Here is an 11,128-nt window from a genome sequence, read left to right as displayed (position 1 = left end):
TGGAGCAGGCTGCCAATCCTGGACAAGGACACGGTGAACTAGCGTTAGACCAGTTTTCAACGTTGACATCATATGGCACTAAGAGAAGCAACAGCAGCTGACAACTGGGCCCTGAAGTTGGACTGATACGATTCTGTATTTTTCTCTCTGAAAGGGTTGTGATCCAAGTGATGGCTACGGTAGGGGTTCTCAACCTTGGCACCCTTGACATTGTGGGCTAGATAATTCTTCATTGCACATGACTGCAATGTGTATTGTAGGACGCTTAGCAGCATCCCTGGCCTCTACCCATTAGGCGCCAGGAATATCTCTCCCATTGTGAAAACCAAAAATGCCTCCAGACATTGACAAATGTCCCCTGGGTGCCAAATTACTTACAGCTGTGAACCAACAGGTCAGGATCCAGGTAATGATGCACACTTTTGTACTTTGCTAGTGGTTGTGCAATTTGGTACCAATCCTTTCATAAATGAGATACATAGCAAAGGCCTTAAATATGTCCATGACTTTAACTTAATCCCATTTCTTGGACTCTGGCCCAAGGGAACAATTTGCAAGAGGCTTTCTGTCTAAAGGTACTTGTTGTAGTACTATTTCCAATAGACAAAAAAAATTAGAGGGCTTCCCTGGTGGCGCAGTGGTTGAGAATCTGCCTGCCAATGCAGGGGACAAGGGTTCGAGCCCTGGTCTGGGAAGATCCCACATGCCACGGAGCAACTGGGCCCGTGAGCCACAACGACTGAGCCTGCGCGTCTGGAGCCTGTGCTCCGCAACGAGAGGCCGCGACAGTGAGAGGCCCGCGCACCGCGATGAAGAGTGGCCCGCGCACCGCAAGGAAGAGTGGCCCCCGATCGCCGCAACTAGAGAAAGCCCTCGCACAGAAATGAAGACCCAACACAGCCAAAAATTAATTAATTAATTAATTTTAAAAAATTAGAAACAACAAAAAATATTAAACAGTAGGGAAAGAATTAAATAAACCATGGTAGATCCATGTACCCACTAAAATGTGTTTTTGAGTTTATAATAACATGGGGAATACTTAGAATGATAAGTAAGCAAATAAAAAAACTATGCAAAATAAAAGACAAGTAGGAAACTCACTAAAAATGGTAGACTCTGGGGGGCGGGGCGCGGTTCGGGAGTGATTTTTTTTTCCTCCTTCCTTCTATTTTCCTGTAGTTTCTAAACTTTCTAAGCTCCCTATGAATGAGTTTATTCCAAACTGCAAAACAAAACTACAAAGAAAATCCTAATTAAAAAAAAATTCTGGTGCCTGTCCTGGAGGATCCACAGACCTTTGCGAGCATTCCTGTAAGTGCATGCTGTTGGGAGAGAGGCCAAACAGATATTCCCTCCTGCACCGAGGTGCCAGGCTTTGTGCCAAGTGACCCTGCCACCCTGGCCACAACCCACTGAACCAGGAATCCCGCCTGAAGGCTCCAGGAGACTGGGCGGAAGGAAGCCCAACCACCCATGAGGAGGCTTGACTCCAGGCACTGGAGGTACTGTCACAGAGGAGCCTTTGACACTGGTAGCGAAAAATAGGGCCAATCAGATCCTGTCTTGGGAAATGTGCTTGGAAAAACTCTCCAAGGAGGCTCTTCTGCCCCTCCTGAGAGATTAACAAGGACAACCAGACCATTAAGCAGCTGGGAATCCTGAGCAATGAGGGCTGTTATTCTGGTTCCTCGGGAGGCTGCGGAGATGGCTTTCCTTACTCCCTACTTTCATACAAGAAGCACCTACCATACAGAGAGATGTAGGCAGAGTGGGCCCCGGTGTCTGACAAAGCTCAGCTCCCTTTGGGTGTGTGTAGTGGATGTTATATGGGCAGCTGGAACCCTCCTCCCAACTCTGCTGGTCCCAAAGGCCACTCCACAGATGAGTGTCACAGGAAACGTTAAATTCCAGATTCCAGGCTCCCCTCCTAGATAGATAATTTCACTTAATAGTCTTGGAGAGTGGGGAACTCAAGAATTTGTATTTAAGAGTTCCCAGATAATTCTGATGCATAGACCAGTTTTGGAACCAGTGTTTTACCCACTACTAAAAAAACTACACCATCCTGCTCTAACTCTGAAGTAACCCCTAACAGTAGGATGGCTCCTCAAAAAAATTAAACATAGAACTACCATAAGATCCAGCAATTTCACTCCTGGGTATAGAGCCAAAAGAACTGAAAACATGGTCTCAAACAGATATCTGTACACCCATGTCCACAGCAGCATTACTCGCAATAGCTGAAAAGGTGGAAGCAACCCAAGTGGTCAGCACAGATGAATGGATAAAAGAAATGTGGTATATACATAAAATAAGTCTTATTCAATGTGGTATATACATAAAATAAGTCTTATTCAACCTTAAAAAGGAAGGAAATTCTGACACATGCTACATTGTGGATGAACCTTGAAGACATACTGCTAAGTGAAATGAGCCAGACACAAAAGGACAAATATTGTATGATTCCATTTCCATGAGGTTCCTATAGTAGGTAAATCCACAGAGACAGAAAGTAGAACAGGGGTTGCCAGGGGCTGTGGGAAGCTATTATTTCATGGGTACAGAGTTTCAGTTTTGGAAAATGAAAGAATTCTGAAGATGGATGGTGGTGATGGTTGTACAACAACGTGAATACAGTTAATGCCAGTAAACTGTACACTTAAATATGGTTAAAATGGTAAATGTTATGGATATTTTACCACACACACATACAAAAACCCAATAAACCAGCAATGACTAAACAAAACAAAACAAAAACCTATACAATTTTTTCTAGCAAGGAAATAAGCCACCTCAAAGAAATCATAGCCAAGAAAATAACTTTTTTTTTTTTTTTTACCAAACACTGTCAGAGATAAAAATCTTTAGAAAAGAAAATTAGTTCAGAACAAGCTTCTGTCATCATATCAGCGTCCCTTATCATAAAATAAACAGAGAGAAACAGGAAATGGGAGACTAAAATAAATCTTCTGTTTCAAGAAAAAAGAAATCATTCCTAAAAGTTTACACGCAGATCTTTCTGGATCTTTCAAAATGTCTCTGAAATGTTGCAGTTCAAAGCTTTTCAAATACTACAGCCTCCACCCACTCCCCGGATATGCATTTACTTCCTCTCTTATAAACATAACTTCCTTTGTTGTTTGAACAGATTCAGTGACTCTGGGGTCTCCTTGTGGTTGGTGCCCACCGACAAGCCCTGTTCCTCGAATCGGCTGGGAAACCCTTCAGGGTGGGCAGTGACTTGCCACAGACAAAAAGGAGACAGGTTGAGGGGACAGTGTGACAGAAGATGCTGTGAGTGGGGGGAGGCATCTATCAGGAGATCGCACAAATGTGAATGGCTGCTATCAGGGTGGTAAGCTGCTAATCAGTGTTTTCACAGATGAGACCAAAAAAAAAACAAAAAAACAAAAGCCAACTTTAAACAACTTTAAATATAGCTTGAGTGATGTTTAAGTTACCATTAGGCCTGTCTGCAAAGGAGTGAAAATCCAAAAGAACAGTGATTTAAATAGCACAGAAGTTTCTTTCCCTCCTTGTAAATGCAGCCAGCAGGAGGGAGCTGGCCTGCTGTGATGGTTCTGTGAGGTTGTCAGGGACCCAGGCTCCTTCTGTCTTATCACTCTGCCACCCTCAGCTCACGGGCCAATGGGATGATTTGACTATTTAAGCTTCAGCCTTAATCAAGTCTAGATTCTGGCCCAGGAGATAGAGGAAGGCATGAAAGGGTCCCTTCCTTCTAATAAGGTAAGTTGCATGTAACCGTCCCATGTATATTCCACTGGTCAGAACATGTTCTCATGACCACACCTCGCTACAGGAGAGGATGGGAAATGGATCTTTATTCTGGGGAGCTGTTGCACAGCTAAGAAAGGGAAGGCTGATATTGGGGTCAATGGTTAGCAATCGTTGCCTCCAGGAAGTTGCGTCAGAAGGTAGAACTCGGGACTTCTTTTTCACAAGTAGCACAGACCTTCCACATGAGACTCTTCTAGGCCAATCGTCTCATTTAATCAACACAACTTCCCTGGGTTTGCGTTATTTCCGCTTTAAAAAGGTAGAAGGATTCCAAGAGTTTGTGTCACTTATCCAAAGCAGCTCCATAAGCTATGCCGTTGGCCTTCCAATTCTTCAGAATCAGCCCTGGGTGGTCACAAAGCCCCTTCCTCTGTAGCACCGAGAGGGGCAGGTGGATGGGCCTGGGGACGGCTGTGTGGGTCTCTCAGGGCCTCAGCTCCAGTCATGGTCACCTCTACACATTTATGTCTTCCTAACTCCGAACCCTGCCAAGCAGGACTCCAGGAGCCCATCACTTGGCAAACTGTACACATCACCCCAGCCCTGCTCTTACCCTGAAGGCTGGAAACCCTAGGCTGGGCCGCCAGCTTGCTTGCTTTCCAAGTTGATGTTAGCATTCTGGGGCAGATTCACTCATCCCCGATTTGCAGCTGTACCCACTTTTGTTGAGGACATACCTGTGCTGGAAGGGTTGGAGGGCACTTACTGCAGACCCCAGAGAGCCAAAGGGAAAAAGGAGCATCAATCCCGAGCTGGGCTCCCCCGGGGCTGAGACATCTGTTGTTAGGAAGGAACACGTAAAACTAAAAAGAAACCGCCTTTGGCTGGCTCTGTCTTCTCTTGACGGTTATTTGGGTTCCTTTCATATTTTCAATGAACTCTCTTGAGGGATTAGGAAATTTAATGTTTAAATCATTGGGGATGAGGAGTGAGCCAAGAAGAGTAACTTTTAAGAAAGAGACTAGTTCTGTTCTGCCTACGAACTGCCCGGTCCACCCCCTGGCCGGTGTGTGCAGCCTGACTGTTCTAACGCACACAGTGTCTGCATTGCTGGAGGAGGACCACAGAGGCTTCTCGACTCCACACAAGGTCATTCCACATGAGCTCGGGGCTGACTCCCTAAAAGCACGTCTCCCGTGAAAAGGACAGAGTCTGGGTTACCCATTCCTTCGGCGGACCTCCAACTCCACAGATCACACTCCTCCACTACTGTCCTTCTGACCACTACAGAGAATCCTTCTGAAAAGCAATTAATTTCTGTTTTAAAATACCTTTCAATAAAAGACGTAAAAGTAAATGCTTGTTTATTATAAATTCAGAAAAGAAACTAAAAAGAAGGGAAAAAACTGCCTGTTATTCTATCACCCAGAGATAACTGTGACTAACCTTTCGTATATTTTTCTAAGCACATATACGTGTATGTTCATATGTACATGCATGTGTGTGTAAAAAGCTTTTGAAAAGCAAATATGGCCTCAGACTATTTTATAACCAGCTTTTTACCACTTAGCAATAGGCCCCAGACATCTTTCTATGTCAATAAATATATACGTACAATATTTTTCTTAGTGACTGAAGATACTACATTGTACCATCATTTTTTAAAAATCCCCTATTGTTGGACAGTAAGCTTAGTTCATTGCTCTATTTTTGGAAAAAATTATTACTATTATTATTATTACTAAAGATCTTAGGGCACATGCTTGATTATACACTTAGAATAAACTCCTAGAAATAGAATGCTGGGCAAATGCCTTGCAAACTGTTAGGATTTTTTGATATACATGGTCAAATTTATCTGTAAAAAAGTTGTAATAATTTACATTCATCTCCCATGTATGAGGAGGTTCCCGATGTTCTAGTTTACACTAGACACTATGCTTTTCTTTAAAGTCCTGGAAAGTCAATGACATTTTGTAATCTTTTGGGAAAGAACCACAGTTGCATATCCATCCTATACACAAAGCTTTCCTTCCATGACAGCTCCATCTGAGAAGTCAGGCCCCCAAAGGAGCCAAATTAGACCCAAATTCAAATATATCTGGGTCTCAGAACATCCTCTCATTTCCATCAGCCTCTGAACACACATCTGGCCAAACAACTCTCTGTGATTTGTGACCTGGACTGGATTCAACGCTGACCTAGATAGAGAGTACTTTGGATCTCATTACCCACCCTCCAAACCATCTGGTGCTGGCTAAACAGGTTATCCACGCAGTAGGAACCTCCATCCCTCAACTAGCTTTCTTCTTGCCAGGTTTCTTCCAAAAAAAAATATTTTCTACCTAGCTCCTTACACACAAAAAAAGAGGATATGGATTATCTTTTGCATATCTTAACCTGATAGACAAGAAGCTTATTTTTTAGAACTTAGCAATTCTACAGATTCGATCACAGCTCCCTGGATGGACCAGGAGACAGTGAAAAGGCAGAGAAGGGGAGAAGGAATGAATTCCCATGGTCACAGGACTAGGGCCTGAGGCGTTGCCTCTGCATGTTATCTCACTTATGTTAATATTTAAAATATTTGTGGTTGGGGGGAAATGCCAATTATCTTCAAAACAGAGAATCTGTTCTTGGCTACAAGTGTTTTTTCAAATTCCTAGAATTAAAGCAGATTGTTCTTCCAGGCTCATGAGCTATTTTTATCTGCAAAAATATGGAGCACACATACGTGTTCCCACGTTCATCTATGTGCATGGACACTGGGGTTCGTTACTGTCCCTTAGCTCTGTTGAAGGCAGAGCTAAGGGACAGTAAGCTTGGTGCTTTACCACCTTTGCAGAAGTGTATTGCTGTGGGGTGAAGGACTGTCTTCCTTTATAATTACTCATTTTCTCAAATGACATTTTGGGATTTTTAAAAGCAGTCATGGAAAACAACACAGTTACATAGAAAACAAACTTATGGTTACGAAAGGGGAAAGGGGCAGGGAGATAAATGAGGAGTATGGGATTAACAGATAACACTACTATATATAAAATAGATAAACAACAAGAACCTACTGTAGAGCACAGGGAATTATATTCAATATCTTGTCAAAACCTATAATGGAAAAGAATCTGAAAATATATATATATAATATATATAATATATATATATATATATCTGAATCAGTGCTGTACACCTGAAAGTAACACAATATTGTAAATCAACTATATTTCAACTTTAAAACATTAAAATCAGTCATATAAAGCAAAATAGACCTTTTTCTGAACCTCTATTGTTCATTGTGTTGTGTTGTTATGGTCTTTCTTCTTTTGACCCTGGCATTTCTTTACTCATGCACAACATCCTTATCGAGGGCCTCCTGTGGGCAGAGCCCTCCGCTGGGTACCGTGGAAGGCCTCAAGACAGAATCCCTCGTCCAGCTCTGTGCCCAACCAGCTGTCATGAAGGGGTCCCTGCAATTCACACAGCCACAGTTTATGCACCTTTAAAACAAGGCACCTGGCCTTACTGCCCACAGGCACTGACTCCCCTGCACTTGTGGGCTCCTCACGGCCCAGGGTGGTGGTGGGGGTGCCCTGAGCAGACTCTGGCTGGCATCCCAGGCCACAGGTCAGAGAGACACATGGCTTGCTCTGGAAGTGAAACAAGTCAAAGCTGGATGGAACCCCGCCCCGAGCCATGCCCACAATCACAGGTAAGACCGACGGATGCTGAGGTCCTAACAAAGGTGTCTGATCCAAACTAACGCCATTGTAGTCATATATCTGTGGCTCTATTAAAATGTTTTGTGATGAAAATTTTCAAAAATACGCAATATAGATGGAAGAATAAAATGAAAACTCAGGCACTCATCACTCAGCTCCAACAATTTTAACTCTGCCCCTGACCCTCCGAATCCCAGACATCCCGTCATTTTACCCGTAAGTGCTTCAGTGCGTGTCTGTAGTTAGAAAGGATGTTTTAGAAATATAACTGCCATGCCATTATCCACAAAATTAACAGTTACTCCTTAATATCAGGTTAGTTCTCTTAAAGATGTCTCTTCAGGGCTTTTTTTCAAATCAGGATCCAAACAAGGCTCGCACTTTTGTTTTGATGGTCCCTTCTATTCTGTAACAGTTTCCACTCCTTTGTAAATTTTCATTTCCTTGCAGTTGGTTTGTTGAAGACACCAGGTCATTTATTTTGTAGGATGTCCCACGTTCCGGACTGGGCTGCTTGCTTCCTTGTAGTGTTGCTTAATTTGTTCTTTAGTCCCCTTTACTCCCTGTAAACTGGTAAGACATCTAGAGGCTTGATTAATTTCAGGATCCTTTTTTTTTTTTTTTTTTTTTTTTAAGGCAAGAATGTGCCTGAGTTGATGCTGTGTATTTGACATTGCATCCCCTTAGGGAGCACATCCGGTCTGGTCATCCCACTTATAGTGATAGATCAGAGGGCTCAGTTAGCTAAGTAAGGGGGTGACCTTGATGGGAAGCAGAAGAGATGGGATTTGGACTTTCTCAGTCTGATTCCAGAATCCACAATTTTAGCCACTCCCCCATCTTTCAGGAAAAACAAGTACTCCACTTTTATACCTTTTTCTCTGTTTCTGGACTCCTGTACCCACCACCCATCTTTCCCCTATACCAAGGACAAACACCACTAGTTGTAGGTCAGATCCTGTAGTTTAAATTGGGGAGGAACACAAGGTCAACGCTTTCAAGCACCAGGAGATCCAGGTGTGGCTTGGGTGCTCCTTCTGTCCGCTGGGTCATGGTCAGAGGTGTAAGAGGTGGGGAGGGTTCTGGGAAGGGGGTGGTGTCTGACAAGAGTTTTCCTTGGCCGCTGCATTTCTCTCCAGCCCTAAACCCTTCAGGCTCTGGATGCAGGAGCCCGGGACCCCACGGTGCCAGATGTCAAAGAGATTGAGAATGACTACAAAAGTGTGATCACATTTCCAGTCTTTATCATGAATTTCCCATTTCCTTATTTTGCCTTCTTTTCATGCCCTCTTCTGCCATGAGTTTTCTCTCGGTTTCTCTCGGTTTTCACTGGCCTCATCTGTCTTGTCCCTCCCTCATGGGACAGGGGCCTTTTAGAACAATCACACACTGAAATGACACGCCAAAGGCAGTCAAGGTAGCAAGAGAAAAGTGGGCATCATAGGTGCTGATTTCTGAAGTCTCTGCAAGTCCTAAATCTGAGGATCTACCTCCACCTTGCACGTAGGGAGAGACTCCCACAAGAGACTCCTAGCCAGGTCCTGGGCACAGGGACCCCAGGGAGCTGAGGGGTGGAGAAGGCAGAGAAACAGGAGAAGACTGGAGAGAGAAAGACCATCTGGTGGGAAATAGAGAAATCCCTCCCAGCGGGCTCTGGTGCTGTGTTTCTCTTTAATTCACCAAGGTTGTGTTCTTTCTGTCCACGCATGAGCTGGGCTACCGGCCTCAGGCCTCCTAGAGGCTGCAGATGTATTTGTTCTTGCCTTTTGTGGTGGTGATTACCTTTGTGCATTGCTTTCCTTCATTTACAAGGAATATCTGTAGAGATTCTTACCATTTACAAGGTCGTGAACCCTCACAATGACTCTTAGAGTGAAGGATCATCATCACACTCACAGTCACTTGAATGCAAGACTCAGAGCCTGTAAAGGCTTGAGGTTCCCCCATGATGAAGCAGCTGGGCCAGGACTTGAACCCATGCTCCTGGAAAGCTGAGCATCTTCCCCTATGACCACCCCGTACGCCCAACCCGCCCACACAAGGTTTGCTTCAAAGAAACAAGAAGGGCTTGGGTGTCACTTTCTTCAGGACCCAGTGACTCTTCTTCCCAAGAACTCGGTTGAGAGCGCCGGTTCCACGTGCTTTGTTTGTGGTCAGCGTCCCGTGGGAAAGGGTCAGCTGGCTGTTCAGAGTGGGACAGAATTTTTGGTGAGGCCTCCCTTTCCCGCTCTAAGTAATGAAAGCATTGGTACTCCCGGAGGGGGGGGGTCTCCTTAGGACACATTCCTTGTTGTTATTGCTATTGATGTGGTTTGTGGTTTTGCCTTTTTAAATTGAAAATCATCGTTTCTCCAATCGGGAGTCCTATGTGTTCATTTTGAGACTCTTAGAAAAATGGAGAAAAGCATAAAGAAAAGCAATCTTGTCCGGTCTCCTGCCACCTCAAGCCACAGCGAGGACTTGGTGGATTTCCTTCTTGCCTCCTGTGCCCCTGCAGATGCCCACCCCACGCTTCTCTGTGCCTGGAGCCTCACAACAGGCCCCGCGTCCTCTCGTACGGCAGGGTTCGGCTACGAGGGAGGCCTGGCAGGGGGAAGGACAGTGTGGTTGGGAATTTATTCCCCTCACTCCCTTCTCTGCAAGGTCACCTCTGCCGAAGGTCACTGCTCCTTTCAAGACCCAGGAGCCAAACAAGGCACTCGCCCCCCACAGGCTCTGGTACCTGTTCCTAATCTCCTTCCTTTGGGCCCCAGGTGGTAGGGCTCTGGGTGGTAAAGCCCCAGCTACTGCGGCACTGGTTGCTCCCCCACACCCGCTGCCCACACTTACGTAAATAACCCCGCCTAGGTTATCCTGTTTTGAACTTGCCATGTTTTCTGTTGGGAACTGGACTGCCTCACCTTCTGACTCACTGGTATGTCAAGACCTTTCCCTTGAAGCTCCCATGGCCATGTTATTTTCTGAGGTTTCCAAAGCAATGTATGAAGTAGAGCCTGGAATAAAGTTGGGGGTCCTGGGGCAAGAAGGCATCGAATTTCCTGACTCCCAGCAGCACCCCTCTCACCGGACCTGGCTCGGAACTGCCCCAGGCCCGTGTCCACACGTTGTGATGTGCCACCCACCTCCAGCCACTCCCAAGTACCTCCAACCCCTACTGCCCCTATATCTCCATTAAAGTCGCTCCTTTTGTCACCAGAATTATCTCCACGAGGTCCCGCTTGGAAAGGAGGTTGTAGCAGAGGAGGAAGGAATCCTGACTTTTTCACCCCAGAGGCCTCTGCACACAATGCTGCCTCAGACCCCCGCTCACCGCCTGGCTGAGTCTACCTGCCCCTCGTATCTCGGCTTTGAAGGCTTCTCTGAGCTCTGCACCCTCGTGGCTCTTCCATGTTGTAACTCTCCTCATGAGGTCCATGAGGGCAGGCACCGTGTCCCACTCACCCTTCTACCTGGCACCCGCCCATAGCACCTGGCATATAATAAACACTCCATCAATACGTTGAATATTGTACATTTGGGACATCCTCCAGTATCAAGTTTTCCCATTAGCCCCATGTTGAAGGACTATTTCCATTTGGAAGAACCCTTGAATTGAAGGAGCCAGCCATTGCTTCCTGGAATACTGTATATACATTAGAAGCCATTTACCCATCCCCACAGGCACTAAGGTG

This window comes from Mesoplodon mirus (genome assembly GCF_964341445.2).
Source record: "Mesoplodon mirus genome assembly, chromosome: 12".
Taxonomy (NCBI): domain Eukaryota; kingdom Metazoa; phylum Chordata; class Mammalia; order Artiodactyla; family Ziphiidae; genus Mesoplodon; species Mesoplodon mirus.
The sequence above is the reverse complement of the archived record's forward strand: the minus strand, read 5'-3'. Positions refer to the sequence as shown.